This window comes from Vicugna pacos, chromosome 20 (assembly GCF_048564905.1).
Source record: "Vicugna pacos chromosome 20, VicPac4, whole genome shotgun sequence".
NCBI classification, from domain to species: domain Eukaryota; kingdom Metazoa; phylum Chordata; class Mammalia; order Artiodactyla; family Camelidae; genus Vicugna; species Vicugna pacos.
In genome coordinates, this window is record NC_133006.1 from 6168505 (window position 1) to 6189298 (window position 20794).

The 20794-nt window shown below is 44.5% G+C and overlaps 1 protein-coding gene and 1 long non-coding RNA gene across 18 annotated transcripts in view; one reads left to right on the forward strand and one right to left on the reverse strand.

Annotated features, from left to right (window-relative positions):
* The window catches only part of DST (dystonin), a 435317-nt gene that overhangs the window by 157833 nt on the left and 256690 nt on the right, over positions 1-20794 (forward strand). The window lies entirely within an intron of this gene.
* LOC140687568 (uncharacterized) lies at positions 973-3987 on the reverse strand. Its single transcript, XR_012061953.1, has 2 exons — positions 3895-3987; positions 973-3208 (listed from the first exon to the last, which is right to left on the reverse strand). It is a non-coding gene; the product is annotated as an uncharacterized lncRNA (long non-coding RNA).

A 20794-nucleotide genomic window follows, 5' to 3' on the forward strand; every position in this document is an offset into this window, starting at 1 on the left:
ATGGGCGGAATATTCATTGGGGAGGGAAGGGTTTGGGGTCAGATTCCCTGATTTTCATCCCAGCTCCACCTTCCTGAGGGGAGGAGGAGTTTTCTCCTAATTTAGTCTGGATTGGAAGTGTCACAGTGTCAGTGCATGATGGGCACTTCTGATCTGCAAGGCTAATTTTATTGAAATGAGAGCATAATGAGCAAGAGGTTACTTTCAGACACTGGAGATTCCTGTCTTTTCCCACCTTTCTTTGTCGACCTCCAGACCACTTGTCACCCCAAACTGTGTGACCGCTCGTCAGCCCAGAGGTTCCTGCTTTTCCTTCTCTGCCCAGGGGCCCCTGGTGCTCACATGATGTAGGGTTTCCTGCATTTGGCCGGTGCCCCTCCTTTCTGTCCAATTCCTGCCATTTGGCCTGAGTCCTCCTTTCTCTGCTCGTATCTAGCTCTCTGCCTGCTCTAACACTTTACATGCTTTGCTTTGAGTGGGCCTGAGGAGGTAGAAATCCTATTGTCCATTCATTTAAAAAAAAAGGGATAACGATGTATCCGATGTGTACTAAGTGATCAGACTGTGAACTGATTTAAGGGTTTGCTTTGCTTAGTTCTACGTGGATGACAAGGGGCGGGGGGAAATAAGCCTTCCACTTGGCCCAGAGTAGGGTCTTTGAGGGAGCGGCTCTGATAGGAGAGGCTTCAGGACCATTCAGTCACGTTCGCATCCAGAACTCTTCGGTTTCAGGCCGCAGGTTCTTGGCTACGTCAGCATCTTTATTGTCTGGGCTCAGAAACCCCTCCGTGCACCAAACCAGGAAGGGAATTGGCAGCCTCCCAGCAGCAGCAGGATTGCGCTGTATTCGGGGTTTCTGATAGTCCGTAATACTTTTGGATGGAGAAAATACGCCAACAGCTGATAATGCGAAATAAATTACAGCTACAAAGTCATTCTAGTATTTATAAAATTAGTTTCTAGAGAGAATCATTGTTGCTATTTGTGTTTGAGGCTTTATTTTTAAATGTTGGGGTGCATAAGAATGTCTTAAAAATTTGCTCCAGAGTCCCACAAGACCAGTGGCTTAAAAATGATCGCTTTTATTTCCACTCAGGTGGCAGTGCGGAGGTGGGCGTCCAGGCAGGTGTGATGCTTAGGGGCACAGACGGTTGTGGTTTTATAACACGTGTGCAGTTTCTTTGCTGCTTTTCCCATTGAAGGAAATAGGCCTTTGTCTCCCTGTTCAGTCTGTGGGGCACCTGGCACACTTGTCACCAGCAGACTGTGGGGTCAGTGGTGCTAGGGGACTTGCCAAGTCAGGTCAGGAAAGTGGTGCAGCTTCTGCCCTGTTCCCTGGGACACTTGCTTCCAGAACCCTGAGGTCACCATTCTGTCAGGCCACGTGTTGAGGCCGCCTGTCAGTGGTCCGGCTGGTGGCCCCAGAGAGGTCCCAGCTCTGCCCAGGAGGAGGTCCCAGCTAATAGCGAGCATCCACCACCAGACAGAAGCGTGAAGACGCCTCTGTGTGATTCCAGCCTCCAGCCGGCAAGCCATTCCGGCTGTTGGGTTTGACGAGCTGAGACTCAGACATCATGGAACAGAGACAAGATGGCCCCTGCGCCTGGTGTGAATTTCTGACCTACGGGATTCGTGAGCCTAATGAGATGGTGGTTTTTCAGAGCTCAGTTTTGGAGTGGTTTGTTACCTAGCCGCCGTGCCTGGAGCAGGGCCCGGGGTCCTTCTGTCACTGGACTTTGCCTTCCTGGCTGTTGGCCTCGCATGGTTCTTAGCTGTTCGGCCACTAGGCATCTGGACCGAGGATGTACTGAAGAAGGCACTGCCTTTCCCTTTAAGGACACGCCCCCGACGTAGCACGGGCACTTCTGCTCACATCTCACGGGCCGGAGCTTAGCCGGAGCACGGCTACATCCAACTCAGCGCAGCCTGGGGAGTGTGTATTTGTTCCTAGTGATCAGGAACCCAGCTCAAAATTGGGGGAGCTGTTTCTTTGGCACAGAGTTGTGTTGGCTCGATGATACTGAATTCTTTACTTTGCACTTTGGAAAACAGTGTCTGTTAATCTTCTAGGAAATTTTCCATTTTAGATTGCTCTCTGTAGATTTGCTGGAAAACACTATTTGGTTAGGATTAGAATCCGCTTATAATCACCCTATTCTGCAGATTAAAACAAAGTAGCAGTGACTTAAAGGAAATGCGGTTCCCTTGTCTCCCGTGTAGAAGTCCAGCTGGAGGCAGTCCGGGTGGCCGAGTGCTGACAGTACAAATACTGGTTGACTCCACCAGCATCACCAGCCCAGCCTCCTGCGGCCGCCTTGCAGAGCTGCCTTGAGGTCCAGGTCCAGGATGGCTGCTTGCACCTTATCCATCGGGTCAGCTTCCCAACCGGTAGAAAGTAAGGAAGAAGGGCTAAAGAGGAACCAGGTGTCTTTCACAGAAAATCCCTAAAAGGTGCAGTTGACACTTCTGCTTTCATTTCACCGACTGGCCCTTGGCCTTTGGGCCATGCTTGCTAAAGGTGCGGCTGGGGAAGTGTGGCTTGTATTCCAGGCCACCGGGGGACCCATCAAAAATCACGTTTCTGTCGCTAAGGGACATGGTGAGAGTCACCGGCGGGATCTGCCACACACTGTCAATTTGAGAACAGTGAATTTGAGAACAGTGAACTAGTCCGCGTGATACGTTGCAACACAGACAGAAAATGGTTAGAAAATGCAGAGTGAGACTGTGTGTATGTACATGTGTGTTCACACGGGACCTCCAGCCGTTCCTCCGGCATTGTTCCAGGCGCTCGGGTTTGGAGGGACATCTGCTGTTTACTGGCCGACTGCACATGGCTGGGTACAGACAGTCACTGTTTCAGTCTCACCCCTCAAAGCCTTTCCTGAGAAAGAACAATCCTGTTTCCAGTGTGTTCATAATGGGCCTGCCTGTCACCATGTCACACTAGTCCAAAGTTGCATTGTTTCAGATTCTGCAAGTGTACTTTCTTCTTCTTTTTTTTTTTCTTTCCTCCCTGGAAGGATTTTTTTCCCTGCTTTGTTTTAGAATTGAAATAGTCTGAATGAATATTTTAGCCATTTCTGGCTCAAGACGGACCTGGTTGTGAGACAGATTCTTCCCGGTACCACATGCAGTTGCTACAGAACTTTGGTTTGCGTCCCTCTCTTGAGAGAATACCAGGACTCTCTTCTGCCTGTGGAGTTGGCTGGAAAGATGGAATTCACAATTAAACCCGGAAATGCAAAAAAAATTTTTTTCTTTCATCTTAGAGTTGTCTGCATAAGTTCCTCCCTCTGATGAGCAGAGAAAAAGTGCGTCTCCTGTGGTGACATGACAGCCTCTGCTGAGCTGTCTCTCCTGGTTAAAGGTGTTGTTCTGACCGGTGGCCGCCCTCCTGCCTCTCCCCTGGGCGCGTCTGGGGAGAGAGGTGGCTTCTGCGACCTCGCCTCCCTGGGGAGGCTACGTGCTCGCACCCGCAGTCTTGATCCTGGCTTTTTTAGTACCTCTGCCTCCCAGGCGATGCCCCTTCCGGCCTGACGCCTGGCAGTCTGTTGACCACTGATTCCCAAGCCGGAAACCAGTGAACGTGGGGCCCGATCTCGTGGCTCAGGCCGCGCGCTTTGTTTCCGTGCCTTGGCCCGGGGTCCTGCTGGCGCTGCCCGCGCCCGGGAGGGCTGGCTGGGATGCTCCGGGCGCCCCGGCCCACGCGGCCCTCGCTGCCGCGCCCCCTCGGTCTGTACCTCGCAGAGCGGGGGGCGGCCGCCTTCCCGGGGCCCCAGACAGGGAGGAAGCGGGGGTCGCCGCTACACTCCAGCTGCTCCTCCCACCCTGCAGCCTGGACGGGGGAGGTCGGTCCAAGCCCCACCCCGACTTCCTCTCCCGTGTCCCCACCAGTCCTGCTTGTTTCATCCCCCGGAGGCTGTGCTGTCAGAGCTGGAGACGGGCCGGGACTCGGGGCCCCTTCCCCGGCGCTCGCACTGGCACCCGGACCAACGTCTCCTCAAACGGAGGAAGCTCTCGGGGCGAAACCTACCTGCACGCGTGCGCAGTTGGGGAGTCATAGTTCTTTCCTCTGATCTTCATTATTTCTTTCCTTCTGCTAGCTTTAAATTTTGTTTGTTCTTCGTTTTCTTATTCTTTTAGTTGGTAAGCTAGATTGTTTATTCAAGATTGTTCTTGTTTTTGGAGGAAGGGGTTGGGGCACTTAGAAACTGTAAGATACAAAAGGGCCACAAACCAAGTGCCACTTGTCAGGTGTTGGAAGCTGAAGCAGTGACCCCTGCTCACGGCCCAGCAAGGGCGTGGGCAGACCCCCTAACGCCCACCCACCGACCCCATTTAATGGACCAGCCCACCCACCTCCACAGGGAACCTGTTACTCGTTTTCACCTAGTTGGTATCACCTGGAAGGGCTACCTTTTCTACCCTGGAGGAAAATTCTTTGAACTCCTGATAAAAAGGAGGCAGGGAAGGGGAAACGAATAAATTTGTAATTTGTAAAACTCTCTCTAGAGACTAGCATGGCTAGCAAAGTTAGGTAGTCTTGCTAAGTGATCCTAGTTTGCAAGCTGAAAACCATCCTTTTGTAGCATTTCTATGATTTTTCTTTTCTTTCTTTTTTTTTTTTTAGGCTGATGAACATTTTATGTCCAAAGGCAAAGGAGAACATAGGAATACTTTCCAAAATATTACCTTATTACAGTTGATTTTCAGAGGTGCGAACATTTCAGAGTTCTTAAACTTTGCGTTGTCTAAGTCAGTCTATTTGCTGGTAGTTTTAGCAAGAAGATGAGGTTTGGTTATACAGAGACCCAGGTTCAGGTCCTGCTTCCCAGCTAGGTGATGCTGGATAAACCACTCTCATCTGCTGCTGTGTCAGTTTTTTCATCTTTACATGTGAATTACTACCTACAGCATAAAACAGATGTGGATGTGAAGTGGGATGACCGTTGAAAGCATTTGGCGAAGTCTGGGGTGCAGTGTGACCTCACTGATGCTGGTACCCCACTCATGTCTGGTCACCTGGGGGCTGCTTCTGCTCATGTCCCCTCTACTCAGTATGTCTGGGTATTTTCTGTAGTTCAGGGGCACACTTTGCAGCTGAAAAAAAATACGCATTGGTTGGGATTACCATAAACTTGTGAAATTGAAAGGATAATCTGACCGTATTTCCTTTATAATCCTGTTTCTTGATTCCTTCCTGATTCTGAAGTCTCCAGCCTCTGAATAACTTGTTCCTAGATGAAATCATTCAGGACTTATAAGAAAAAGCATGTCTTAATTGAAATACTTTTTTCTGTATGCAGTTTTGACTGAGAAGTATTTTTAGGTTTAAGAAATTTATCTTAGCACCATGAAGTCATTTCTCTTTTCACACTGAAATATTCATGGCTCAAACTTTTTTTTTTTACCATTGGTTTGTGTGAATCCAGATCTAATATATGTGACATTTGGATTTTGGTGGCCGTGTTGACAGAGCACTTAGATTTTCTCCAGGGCTATATCCTCAGTTACTGTAATTAAGCCATCTCAGATTTCATATATATTTAGCTGATTAATATTCATGAGGCACAGGAAATGATCAAGAAGATGGTCTGTGTTCAGAGTCAGGTGAACACGTTTACTCTTCAGTCCCTGTGGTGAATGACCTGCTAAAGTAAATTAAATTAAGTCTGGATCTCTCAGTGAAGAGTACAGACTCTCAAGAGAATGAGTCACGCAGACCCCATCTGCGGAAATAGAATTTAAAAGTTGTGCGGATGTAGAGAACAAACTAGTGAGGGGAGAAGGAAGTGGGGCGGGGCAAGACAGGGGTGACGGATTAATATATATGTATAAATATGCTACAGGGCAGGGAACACAGCCAACATTTTACAATAACTATAAATGGAACACAGCCTTTAAAAGTTGTGAATCACTGTTATGCACTATGTATAAATTACACCTGTAACTTACATAATACCGTACATCAGCTGTACCTCAAAAAAAGCTCAATGAAAAATAGAAAACACATTGTATGACATGAGACAAAAATCTGCTTTTGCTGTGAAAGCAGGTATATTTTGCTTATACTTTTTAAAAAGTCAGCATCTGAACCTAAGCTTTATATTTCTTCCGTTGAATTAATATCCTTTAAAAAGTTTCACTTCATAAATGTGACAGGACTTTGACCAGAGGTCACTTGGAGGGCATAGATCACTGTCTGATACTTTGATTGTCCATCTGTATTGCTGAAAGGCACCAAAAGTTTTATTTCTTTTGCAATTGAAGATTTCATTATCAGCAGAAGTGGATTTCTGAATTGGTTTATATAATGAAAAAGTTCTGTTTTAAGAAGCATTGCTGTGTTCTCTGCTGCAGGCTGGGTTTTTGAGCTTGCGGGCGTTTAAGTGGCTATGTTCTCGTCCTGTTCTGGATAAGCAGGCTTTCTGTTTTTCACAGTAGCAGTGACCTGGGAACAAGGTCTAGTTGAATGTGTAGCCCCGATTCATGTCTTCTTGCGACCTCATTTTGTTCACTTGCACTCACCTTTTTCACATCTCCCTAAAAATCTTCTCCAGAGAAAATGGGTTAACTCAATTTAAAAATAGCTTCAAAAACTGGTTCCCCGGGGTAACTCCGCAGTTTCTGCGGCAGTGTAGGGTGAGCAGGGGCCAGCCAGGGCCCTTCTGAGGATGCTGTGACTTAGCTTCCAGGGCCTGTTGGCGGTGAGTGCGTTAAATCCACCCCGCAGCACTGAGGGGGCTCCCATTTTATGCTAAGAGTTCCCTTAGTGCTGTGGCTTTCATTGCTTCCATTCAGCCTCTCCACAAATTTTTGAAATGAGTGGTTATTTTCTTCATTTCACAGATGAAGAAAAAAAACTCTAAGGGAGCTTTACCAACTGGCTCCAGCCCACAGCATTAGTAGCAGGAGAGGGGACATGAGGCCAGGTCCTTCTGCCTTCAGAGCAGGTGTGCTTTCAAACCACCTGCCTGAGGTTGGAAGGAAAAGTGAAGTTCTGGTCACTGTCTTGATGCCTTCCTTCCTCACGGAGGCCCAGCTCCTTAACGGGGCTCGTCTTTACAGGCCGTCTGTCCTGGCCCAGCCGTTGGGGTCCTTCTGTGTTCTCTGCATGCTTTAGCCATGCCTGGTGTTAGACCTTTGATTCTTTCAGGATTGTGCCTCCTCCCTGATCTATATCTTCTTTGGTCACCTATTTGTTCTAAACTTACACTCTTCACCTTCCTGCCCTCTACACTGAAAACACATATGTTTTGTAAGGTAAAAATTTAAAAAAATCTCTAATTCAGAAAGACACATGCACCCCAGTGTTCATGGCAATGCTATATACAATAGCCAAGACAAGGAAACAACCTAAATGTGCATCGACAGATGACTGGATAAAGAAGCTGTGGTATATTTATACAATGGAATACTACTCAGCCATAAAAACAATAAAATAATGCCATTTGCAGCTACATAGATGGATCTGGAGAATGTCATTCTAAGTGAAGTAAGCCAGAAAGAGAAAGAAAAATACTGTATGGTATTATTTATATGTGGAATCAAAAAAAAAAAAAAGAAAAAGATACAAATGAACTTACTTACAAAACAGAAACAGACTCACAGGCATAGAAAACAAACATGGTCACCAGAGGGGAAAAGGAGCAGGGAGGGATAAATTGGGAGTTTGGGATTTGCAGGTACTATTACATATAGCATAAACAACATGGTCCTACTGTGTAGCACAGGGACCTATATTCAATACCTTGTAATAGCCTGTAATGAAAAAAGAATATGGAAAGGAACCTACGTATGACTGAAACATGATGCTGTACACCAGAAATTGACACAACATTGTAAATTGCCTATACTTTAATTAAAAAAAACACATATGAATATAAATCAAAGAGATGAATCACAACAAATTAATCTCAACCTTATTCGTAGTAGCACAAATTGCTACTATACTGTTGGAAAGTGCCTAACATCCACCAGTAGGTGGATGAATAAGCAAACTGGTCTGTCCATACAGTGAAACACCTCTCCATAATCACACAGAACGAATAATGGCTGATACGTGGAGTGACATGGATGAATCTAAAAAATGTTATGCTGAGTGAAAGAAGCTAGACTCAAATAGATTCTGTTTATGTGAAATTTTAGAACAAGTGGAACTCTAGTGATAAAAGTCACGTGCCCCCGGGAGGGATGTGGGACTGGGTTGCAGAGAGTACAGGGGGGTGGAGATGTTTGACATCTTGCTTGGGGTTCTGGGTATAGGATACAAACAGTTGTCAAGACTGAATTACAATGTGTCTGTTTCTGGTGTACAGCACAGTGTCCCAGTCACGGATATACATACATAGATTTATTTCCATATTCTTTTTCATTAAAGGTTATTACAAGATACTGTAACTGACTATACTTCAGTTAAAAAAACCCCACAAAAGTCAAGCAGGAAAACTAAAAAACAACAACAAAAAACCCCGCAAAACTCTCTGAATTGAACATTTCACGTTTATTTTATTTTGTTAGTTAAACCTCAGTTTAAAAAAATCCAATCAGGCTAAGGGCCTTTTGCATCATTCTGTTGTAGCATTCCTTACACAATGTGGACAATTGTAGCTTTCCCGCTGGTGGAGGTGGGCTGTGGGACTCAGGCCAGTGCCTAGCCCTTGCTTGGCCCTGTGTGGTTCTGGGGAGGAAGAAATATTCCTCTACCACGCTGGGTTCTGGCTGGTCAAAGAATTCAATTGACACGAGACAGATTAACAGGAAGAAACAGACAACAGTTTAATAGCAGGAATAGATGGGAGAGAGACTAGGAACACTAAATTGCCTTCAGTTTGCTGAAAACCTCACCTTAAATACCAGAAGAGGATGTTGCGGGAAGTGGTTTGGGACTTCAGACGGGAGGAAGGCAATTCACATGAAGATGGAAAAGCGAATGTTCAGTAGATAAGTGTTTGCTGGGCCAGGCAGAGACAGTGGAACACAGCGTGGACTCTGATCTCCAGGTCCGACCACACGTAGCCCATATTCTCTGCAGATAGCTCTGGTGCAGATAGCGCTGTTCTGGGAACAGGCCCTCTATCTAAACCCTTCACTTAGGAGGAAGGTCAGAGTTTCTTCCTGAGTCTTTTGGGCCTTGATTGTTTTCATCTGGAAATAATCCACATGCCAAAGAGACATTTGGGGGTTGGCAAATTCTGCTCCCCTGCTGTGGATTCTCAAGAGGTGCTCGGTTGAATGCTTGGAATGCTACCTTCTGAAAAAGTCTAGCCTATTTAAAAAAAAAAAAAGTAGGTTTGGAAATAGTGGGATGTTTCATACCATCTTTAGGTGCATGTAAATCTAAGCTTCATAGGAGATGCAGTTCAAGCCTTTATGAATTGAGTTCATTACAGAGATTTGCCTACCAAAAAAGTGGAGCCCGAGTGTGTGTATTTTTAGTGGTTTGCTCTGAGTGTTTTAGTCTCTAGGTGTCAGGTGACGTCTGTAGTTTAAACTAACCTCGTTTCTCTATGTCACCACCCCACCCCCATTTTTTTAAGGACGAGATTAGAGCTGATGCAGATCCCTGAGCCAACACCTCTGGCCTTAGGGACCTTGAAAGTACTTCATAAATGAAATGAATCTTAGTTTACACATTTCCTTCCAGCATCCCGGCAAGAGGGGCTGAATGCTCCGTTGATTTTTGGCTAGGGAGCCACATGCTGGTGCCCTGGTCTCTGGGGGCAGGGGAACCCAGTAGCTTGTCTTCTGGGAAAGACTCCTCAGCTCTGGAAAAGTCTGTCTGAGTCTGGAATTTCAGTGTCAGTCACACATGGTTAAGATGACACCAGCAGCAGATGGGTGTGAGATGGTTTCATGGTGATTTTTATCTGCGTTTCCCTGATATTAGTGATGTTGAGCGCCTTTGCGTGTTGTTGTGGACCATCTGCATTTCCTCTTTTGAAAAAATGTCTGTTCAGTTTTTCTGCCCATATTTTAAATGGGTTGTTTGTTTGCTTGATTTAAAATGTTGTATTAGTTTCTGGTGCACAGCATGGATGGATTTGGAGGGCATTATGCTAAATGAAATAAGTCAGAGAAAGACAAATACTGGAAGATATCACTGACACGTGGAATCTAAAAAAAAAATAACAAACTAGTGAATATAATAGAAAAGAGACAGACTCACAGATGTAGAGAAGGAACTGGTGGGGAGAGGGGAGGGGGAGGGGCAAGATGGAGGTGGAGGAGAAACGCTACAAACCATTAGGTATAAAATCAGCTCCACGGATGTATTGTACACCATAGGGAATATAGCCAATATTTTATAATAACTATAAAAGGAGTGCAACCTTTAAAAATTGTGCATTACTATATTGTATACCTGCAACATATATAGTACATCAACTGTACTACAGTTTAAAAAATATGATATTGTAAAATAAATACATAAATAAAGTTAAAAAAAAAGATGACGCCAGTAGCAGCAAGGAAGAGAAGGTTGAGGACATTTTAAAAAAGAAGTATTGTGCTGATGGAAGGGTTCTCAAAACAAAACTCTCACAAGGATGCTTGAAGGAAAACAGGTAGAAAATACTGATGTTGTCATGGAGATGCTGCGGTGCCTACTGCATGAAAGTGTGGTCCTCTTATGGCCATGCCGTGACTGAGTTGATCGCTTTTCAATCCTCAGATTTTGAGACTATGTCACATTTTTCTGTTACTAGGTAATCAGGAATAATACCTTTATAAATTTTTAGTATTTATTATCCGGCAAGAATTTTATTTAACGTTGAGATGAGTATTTTCTGACATACATCACAGTCCGGACTTTAGACTTTCCGCGGACTCTATTCCAGAGGTGGCGTGGCTCCGTGGTCAAGAGTTCGACTGCTCTGGTTTGTCTCAGATTCTCTACTCGTCCAGTTACTAGAAAATATAAAATAAGTATATGAACTTTAGACAGAAAATCTTAACATTAGAAAGGAGTATTTCTTCTGTGTGGGTTTTCTTATATTCTTCATTCAAAATATTGAACATATTCAGGGAGAAACAGGGACAAGAGGCAAGCAGATACCTTATTTTTCTTGCTTTCTGTATTCCTTTCTGGCCTTAACCAAATGACTTTTCAGTGCCTCAGTGTCCTCCACTGTGCAGGTGGAGCAAAGCTAGTATATAAAATGCTTGAAGTGTAAGGTTAGCTTTACACTTCTTGGCACAGAAAGTGCTGTATAAATGCCAAGGATTGTAGTTACTGTGTCAGAACACATGTATGTTATGAACATTTAAAAAGTTTCTTGGACCTGGAGATCCTCATACTAAGTGAAGTCAGCCAAAAAGAGAAAGAAAAATACCATATGATATCATGCATATGACTTATGGTGACGGGGAACGGGGCAGAGAAGGGAGTGGGAAGGGATAAACTGGGAGTTCGAGATTTGCAGATACTAACTACTATATATAAAATAGATAAACAACAAATTTCTACTGTATAGCACAGGGACCTATATTCAATATCTTGTGACTAATGGAAATAGAATATAAAAAGGAATCTATGTAGGTACATGTATGACTGAAACATGGTGCTGTACACCAGAAATTGACACCACATTGTCAACTAACTATACTTCAATAGGAGAAAATTCAAAAATAAAAGCTGCTTTATCACTATTGTCAAATTTCCAAAGATAATACTGGTGGGGTCTCCCATCAGCACACCCCGGGGTGCCTGTTTTTCACACAGTCAGCTAGAGTTTCCTTGTGACCATGTGCTTTTACTGGCACACGCTTGTCCAATCTCTCGTCTTTATGAGCCTTATTTTTCATTATGTAATTTATCATTAATGAAAGTGTGCATTGACTATTTTCTTATATATATATGTGTGTGTTTTCTTTTTTTTAGGGGCTAGGATGGACATTTTGCTTTCTCATAAATATGGGTGGGAGGGGTCATGGAATTGCAAAGTGGAAGACCACTAGTCTCATTGTAGATGATAAAGGTACAAGGAGTAAAAATGGGGGGAAGAATCTCTGTGAAGAGGATCCACTTCTTCAGGACTGGCCTTTGGTTTTCAAGGAAGAAAAGCAAGTGGACAAGGCAAGGGTTCTGTAGAAAGTGGAGGGTGGGAATGACCAGCCCAAGGAGCTACTCTCTAGTGTAGTGGGTAGCGGGGAGAACTCTTTGCTACTCTGACTTCAGTCGGAGCCATTTGATCTCTGTGTTACTATGTTGTTCTGGGTGAGTGCAGGTTGGGAAGATGGCTAAGACAGGTTTGAAGATCTGTGTGCACGAGGAAGTAAGCCTCGGGGAGCCCTCTTCTGGCACCCCAGACACTTAGTCATCTGTGTGCCTCTCCTTTTGTTCATCAGTGCTCCTGGGAGCACCCGTGGGAAGGGTGTCGGGGGTGGAGGTGACGGGTGGGGGGGTGCAGTGGTGGTGGTGATGGGGGCGGGGAGTGCAGTGGTGGGGGTGAGGGGTGGGGGGGTGCAGTGGTGGGAGTGCAATGGTGGGGGGTGAGGGGTGGGGGGGTGGAAGCCACAGAGGCAGCTGCTGTGAAGCCCCTCCGGGATGGGATGGGTCACCTGGAGTGGTCACCTGACGTGGGGCTTCTGAAGCCCCCCCGGGGGCCTGCTTGGTGCTTCTGTAGTGGAGCTGTAAACCCCCACATTTAAATAAAAACTGGGTAGGAGGCAATCTTCTTAGGAAAGGAGCCTAGGCTAACATTTTTTTCCAGTGGGTCAGGGTCGTCGGCTTCGGTGTTCCCACCTCTTTATCCCCGCCGCTGACTCGCTGTCTGGCCTGGCCGTGTCAGAGGAGTGCAGATGCTGTGCGTATGAGTCACCCTGTCATTTCCGTGGACGAGAGAGAAGTCAGTGTAGCAGACGGAATCGCAGAAACTTTCCGTCCCGACGGTGCCCGGCGTCCGCGGCCCGCTCACAGATGCGCACGGTCCCCCAGCCTAACCGGCACCTTCATGCTCACGTGTCCTTAGGGTGCTCAGCGAGGAGAAAGCAGATTAGAAGCAAGATTCGGGAAGTTTTACATTCAATTCTTGGCCAGTCGTGAGCACAGGTACCAGTAAATTCCTCTGCAGAGCAGAGCCCGATAGGACCTCGTTGTTCCGGCCGCGGATACTGGCGATCGGATGCTGGGCTCGCGCGGTGTGTGGATCCGCAGCCGCCACACTGACCGTGGGGCGCGTGACCAGATCCCGGATCCCGGATCCCGGGTGGGGGCGGGGCGGGAGAGACGCAAAACCGCATCTGCGGGGAGGATTTGCGGGATCTGCTGTTCTGTACCAGCTGTACCTCTACTTATTTAGCACGCTCCACGCTTGTCTTGTTTCTGGATTCCTGACAACCAGGGCAACACCACGCTGTGTTTCGTTCCCTGGCAGTGAAAGGATACCCTCCGAGCAGGGCAGTTTTGGAGTATGTTCTCAGTTACTGATTCTCCTCCCAGAGACTCACTAAAGCCTCATCACTTTGGATCCCAGCCTGAGCAGCCATCCTTCGAGAGCTATCTGGGACCACCTCCTCCCCCAGCCTCTCGCTCCTCCCCTTTCCCTCCCCCTTCCCCCACTTCTTTCTCCCCTCCTCCCTCCCCTTTCTCCTTCTCCCTCCTGTCCCCTCCCCTCCCCCCCCTTCTGCCACCCCAGCCTCAGAGCAGGTCGCCCCCACCTGAGGTGTTTCTGTCTTCCCATCTGAATGGGGGTGCTCCGTGCTCTGGCCTTTGTCTTTTGTCTCTGTCTTCTCCAGAGTCTACCAGAGAGTGAAACACAGAAATGAATACAAACCCTGGAAACACTTTTTCCCTCACAGCCCTTGTTAATAGTAATGCACAAACGTATCTTCCCTGTGAAAGGTTGCACCCTTCCATCTGGAAAGAGGATGAAATCGGAAGTTACCACACCCGCCCCTCCCTTCTAGCTACTCTTCTGACAGAAGTGCTCTTTCTCCATTTGATGGACATCTTTTGTATCTATTGATCATTTCGCATTTTTATCTCCGTAACTGTGTATCTTGGAATCTTTTTATGTTGCTCTGGGCAAGTTTCCCCTTATTAGTGTTCTGTAAGATGAGTGAAGTATAATTCATCATCCAGACTCCTGTTGACTGACATTTAAATGGTTTGAGATATTTTGCTATAGTACATGTCCTCCTATGTGAATCACATATATGCAAGCATTTCTTTAGAGTTCCTCCAAGTGGAATTGTTGGTTCATAAAATGGTATGCATTTTTGGGGGGGAAGTTAATTAAGTTTGTGTGTTTTTTATTTTTAATGGAGATACTGGGGAATTGAACCCAGGACCTCATGCACGCTAAGCATGCACTCTACCACTGAGCTATACCGTCCCTTGAAAATGGTATGCATTTTAATGTGTAATGAATACTGCCAGAATGCCCTCAGAATTTTTTTTTTTGCCATTGTACACATCCACCAGTGTTGTTTGGGACATTCTGTCTCTGCATTAATTGTTGTCATTCTTAGACATTTATGCTAGTGGGAAGTCCCTTGCTTTCAGTGCCTTTCCGGATTGGAAGCTGGGGGAGCAGCCCCCCAAATCTCTATTGGTCATTTGCGTTCCTTCTTTGAATTGTGTGCTTGCATCATTTGGGGAGGGGCTGTCTTGTTTTCTTACTGACAGGATTTATCCTTCCATTTTGGATGGTCTTGGTGTGTATTATATATGTAGCATATATTTTCTTTGTCCATCATTGTTTTTTGGGGGGAGCAATCAGGTTTATTTATTTATTTAATGGAGGCACTGGGGATCAAACCCAAGACCTTGTGCATGCTAAGCACGTGCTCTACCACTGTACCCTCCCCTGCCCATCATTGGTTTTTAACTTCATTTATAGCTTCCTCAAATCTGTCAGCCATTGTATGTTCAGTTTCTTTTGGGTTTTGTAACGAGTTTTGATACACTTTTCTTCCTACCTGACTATTTTTAAAACATAATTTCCTGTATTTTCTTCTAAATGGTTTCTTTGTCTTAAATTCTTCTCATTCTCATTTCTAATATTGTATAATTTCCTCATGTCCTGCCAGGGAGCAGAAATCGGAAGGGTTTATAATACTATGTGTCAGAGATGCATTGTCTGTTCCGTCTCCTGTTTAAGCGGTCTTCATTTCCTTGGCAGAAGGTTGAACGATTTCTGAACATGTGAAGAGCTTCTTTATCAAGATTAGAATTTAGAAATGCCAAGAATTCCCTTTGCAAATTTTTAAATGTATTTTTGTTGAAGTCTAGTCAATTTACAATGTTGTGTCAGTTTCTGGTGTACAGCACCATCCTTCAGTCATATAGGAACATACATATATTCATTTTAATATTCTTTTTAACTATAAGTTACTACAAGATAGTGAATATAGTTCCTTGTTCTATACAGTATAAACTTACTGTTTATCCAGTAATTTCCTTTTAAATGTGGTTTTCAACCATACTTGGATTTAGCACAGAAGCAGTAGATTAATTATGCTCTGATCAACAGAAAATAAAGTCCATTTTATTTAGAGTCAGATCTTAACAAATAATAGTTATAAAAAAACGAAAATGAAACCTAAGCAAATCATCAACATCGGGAATTTTATATAATTTTCCAAAAAAATTTTAAGCATTTTTTGGGGGGGTAATTAAGCTTATTTATTTACTTCTTTATTTAACATTGGGAATTTTAAATTGGTAAAACCAGTGATAAGAAAAGGACAGCCCTTGAACGTTTTCTGCTATTCTTTCTCTTAGAAGAGGAAGAATGCTGTTTAAGCCAAGAACTGGTCCTTGGGAGTGAAATGAGAGAGCCTGTCTCCAGCAGAGTGTGAAACTGTGTCTCTGCACCATGCAAGAGATTTGCTGTTGGGAAAAGTAGTGATGGCAGAGCCAGGCAGAGCAGGACTCACTGGGCGACCAGCTCTAGGCTTAATGTATATGGGGCTTGGCAGTTGAGACTAAGCTTAGAAATCACTGGGAAATAACGTTGGTATACTTTCATCTGTGGTCCTGGAATCTTTTGCAAACTTTTTTTTATGATGAATAAATTAATGGCATAATTTTGGTGGACTGTTCCTGAAAAGAATCTTGCTTTTAACAAAGTATGGTGGTGGCGGTTGTATCTTGGCTTGGAGATGTTAAGTTTCTTCTACATCGATGGTCCCACAGACATAGGACACACAGATCAACGGATGAACCAGAAAATGCATGTCAGTTGTAGCTTTGTACTCATGGGAACGTGGTGATGTTTCTGTGGGAGTTTTTGGTACAAGTTTTCAACCTGAGTGGGAGTGGAGACCCCCATCTCTTACCCATCGTGTCTGTAACCTCTAGTCCTGGGTTATGTTAGCCGAGGCCACTGTGGGTGAAAATCCTGTCAAGTGGACAAGACTGTTGTACGGGGGTGAGGTGTGGGGTCCCCAGTGATGGGGGGAGGCTGCAGCTAACAGGGGACCTGGAGGGCTGAGGGGGGCGAGAGGTGGCCATGGCCGCAGGTCTGAACCCCTGTCACCCAGCTCCTGGGTCACAGCTGGACATTGTCCATCAGGTTCAGGAGCTGGTCTTCTCACTGATCCCAGTGACTTATTCCAGCCAGTTTTGCTCCTGTAATGAAAGAGATTTCTAGTCTCCCTCTCTTTCTTTTTGTAGATAGGGCCTTTTGCCAAGTGTTTCCCAGTCTTCTCTAAAATTCACACCTGACCTTTTTTAATAATTGCAGAAATCTCATCCTGGTCCTAAATTCTGATGTGACCTCCTAGTAAATCTAGGAAACCTCCTCTGATGACCCTTCCTCCACTCCTGAGAATCACTGACCTGCAAAAAGTGAATTTCATCTCTTGTGTATCCTCACCTCTCAAGATTTCACCAAGCCTCACTTTTTCCTTTTTGTTGTTTAACTTATTTTTTTAAGTTAGCATTTTGTTTTCTAGATATGAAATTATAATATTGGGTATGCTTTTGCAAACTGCACCTTCGCTCCACCCCCTGCTGTGTGACCTTAGGCAAATGTTTAACATCTCTGTGCATCTGGTCCTGTGAGTGAGCATCATCTCATTATGGGATGTGTGAGGATGACGTGCAGTCTCTGTGCGTTACCTGCATGTAGGTGAGTAGAGGCCCTGTCACAGAGCACGTACTTCTCAGATGTTTGCTATTATAATCATCCTCTTTCAGTGAAATAGGTAGGTTCTGTCTCTTCTGTAGTAGATGTGGGGGCTCTCAGACAGGCAGCTGGAAACGGAGAGAATGTGCAGGACACTTTATACTTCTGCAGAAGTTGGTATCATTTTGTCATTTACAGTCTATCTAGCGTTGAGTTTGAAGTCATACCTAGATGTTAAAAAGCACTTTCCAAAGCCACTGCTAACTGAGCAGTGTCTTTTCCCTTGACCTGATCCAGTTTGCTGCTGCCACGTTGCCAAATATAAGTAGTGATCACTTTTTGTTTGATGTCTGTGGAGTTACTGTTTGTACAGTTTCTGTGCGGGCAAGTCTGTTTGTCTAATGCCTCAGACAAACATAGGAGTGATGAGGCTGCTGGGCTGGTGCTGCCTTAGAACAAGGATTCTCCTTTCGTGACGTGTTTTGTTTCCTTCATGCTCGGAAGCAAGGTTCTCATAAATGGAGGCCTTCTTGTTTTTCCTGTCTATTATTCGATGGTGTAGGGAAAAAAGCGAGGTTTGGAATCGAATTTTAAGATTCTACGTAGGCAGTGGCATCTCAGGCTAGTTTCTTCATCTCCCCAAACTTTGTTTTTTGCATCTTCAAAATGAGAAAAGAGGTGCCTCCCAGCTCAGAGAGCTGTCGTGAGCTTCACAGGGAGATACACGTGAAGGCACACATCTTGATAGCAGCGTTCTCCCCGAAGGAGACGTGTCAAGCCTGTAAAGTCGGGCTTCCTAAAGCCACCCTCATAGCGCACATTTCAGGGATGAGTTAAACGGGCTGAGCTGGTTGGTGGTTTTTATTCCCCAGGAATCCCGCCTGGGGTGCTAGAGGGGGAATGTGATGAGAGTGCAGCCCTGAAATCTGACCTCCGGTTGGTTTGCCTTGTTGGAAAAATGAAAAATTAGGAAATCAGAGCCCTCTTTTTAAGGGGCTTCTTTGAACCGCTTTCAGATTAAAAGGAGAAATAAACAGATCACTTAGTTTCTTCTTAGCAGTAGCGGAAGGTGGAGGAGGCTGGCTTCTCTAATGTTTGTCTAAAAGGGAGAGTTGACTGGTTTTCAGCCTGTCAGTGGGCGTGTCTAGTCTGTGTTTTCCTTTCTGCACTGAAAGTGAACGGGACTCCGACACCTCGGAGTTTGCATGGAAAGTTCAGGGAGCTGCGGGACAGATTTGCCCCGGAGGATGGGGCAGGTCTGGAGAGACGACCGCGACTGGAATGCGAGGCTGGTGGGGCTGATGTGCTGCATGGGTTAGTAGTGCCACCTGTCCCCTGACTTTCGTGTTTCAGAACCGGGAGAGGGAAGTCGCCGTCCCTGAGCTGGTTTGCACAGAGGGAGTTTGGCACCTTTCAGAAATCTAGACAGGCTGCCGGAACAACGCCTGAGGCTCCCCGGACAGAACATTCCTCCTTTTCTTGGGCATCAGATATGCGTTGAAATAATATTCATTTTGTGGGTGATACTAAATGGATTTAACATTGAATGGATTTTATTGAAAACTAGTGTCCATTGTAATAATCAGTGCTTTTTTTTGGGTACTTTTTAATTTTTTTTTCAAATTCTGTTATCCTTTGTGTTCTGTCATTACAGGATTTTTAGCCACGTTATACTTTTTTTCATGTATTTTCTTTTTTTATTTTCATAGCTACCCTGATAGGAAGTTCCTTTTAAAATTTTTTTTAAAAATTAAAAAAAATTTATTGAAATATAGGTGATTTACAACATAACGTTAGTTTCTGGTGTACAGTGTAGTGATTCAATTATACATACATATATATATTTTCATATTTCTTTTCATTATAGGTGATTGCAAGCTGTTGAATATAGTTCCCTGTGCTTTACAGCAGGACCTTCTTATTTATCTGTCAGCCACATTATACTTTATAAGGTGATCATAAATGTATATTCCATTTAAAACATACTCTGTAAGTGAAATAATTTTCCAGTAGAGGAACGTAATAAAACTTCATTGAGAAAAATAATTGGATCATCTGTAAAACCAATGGAATTGGTTACAATCTCAGGAGTGATTTTTTCCTTTCTGTTGTCTTAGCAACGTTGCCCTAAATATACATTTCTGTGTTAGACATCCCTCACTGAAATGAACCAGAGACCCATTCTGAGACTTGTAATTGGAAAATTTGGTAGTGTCACCTGGAATACTCCCCTTTGAAATAATATGTATGGAAAGTGGTGAATCACAGCCTCCTAGACTTCAGTGATTCCCTGATGGTAAGTTGCTTTTCGGAAGCAAGTTGAGCCCTTAAAGTCCATGTGACCTCCTCTCTTTATTGTAGGTCGTGGGAGCCTGAGTGTTCCAGAACTTCCCTTGGTGTAACTGAAGGGCACTCTTCTGGGTTTATCATGTTTAAAAGAGGAGATTAGGTGTTACGGCCAGAAACCAGTGTTAGAAGTTCTGAATCATGTGTTACATAGTTAGCATTAGTGTTTGTACCTTACTCAGTGGTTTAGTTGTGATAATATCTGGGGCTTAATATCTGTAAGCCCCAGATATTACCTCAGTATTTCCCTGCCAAATAGTTAGCACCCGTGTAACAGTCTCAGCATGCTTTTGAGCCTCCAGCAACAACCACCACAGCAAAACCTCAGGGTTCAGAAAAGCCTTTTTATGGTTGTATTATTTCAGTGAATCTCATTATTTGATTAGATCAGCTCTCTCGATATACTACTACGTGGCTAAGAAATTAATAAGTGATTAGTTTTAAAGAATGTATGCTCTATTCTTCGTGCTCCTTACAATACAGTACCAGTTTTTTTAAAAAAATTAATTTGGAAAACAGCACAGGGAACTATATTCAATATCTTACAGTACCTATAATGGAAAAAAAAAGAAAATGAATACATGTATGTATATGTTTGACTGAAACAGTATGCTGTACACCAGAAATTGATGCATTGTAACTGACTATGCTTCAATTTAAAAAAAAGAAGACAAATATATTAACCGTTATATACCAAGAGGAGTTTCTGTAATACACACGATATGTTAAATGTAACGGGACAGAGTAAACTTGTTAGAGCTCATATTATTACATGGTGATTCAATGAATTCATAAAGTTTGAGAAGATAGCCACAGGGATGCCTTCGTCTCATGTTTTGTAAGTTGATATGGAAGCTGTCTCTTCTTGAACTATAAGGATTTTTAATTAGTAATACACTTGGATGTGTTTTCCTTGATGATTTAATGTTAGGGTCCCAGGTTATTAATTGGATGGTACTAATACGGACATTACCTAGGAAGTACTCCCCCCACCCCACCCCCACCCTGTTTTCTTTGCTGTTGGTTAGAAAAACGCTGCCAAAATGTGGCAGGAGTGCTAGACTTTGCTGCGGAGGTCCCCTTGTTTGCACTCACTGGTCCAAAGTCCACAGCCAGCAGGAGGGCCAGGTTCCCCAGCATCTGCCTGTGTTTGGCGTGTGCTCGGGCACTTCCATTTGAAAGATGGAGTTGGGGGGGGTAATTCTTGGGAGTATGAAAGCGACTCTGGGGGGAGTCATAACACGTGGGTTCAAGCGAGGGCTCTCTTTCATTCTGAAGTTATTAGCTCAGGGCATCTTTGTGATGGAACCGCCTGCACAGGGCTGGCTTCCGCCTTGCTAATCGTCTGGAGCCCCATCCGCCTGCCCCTG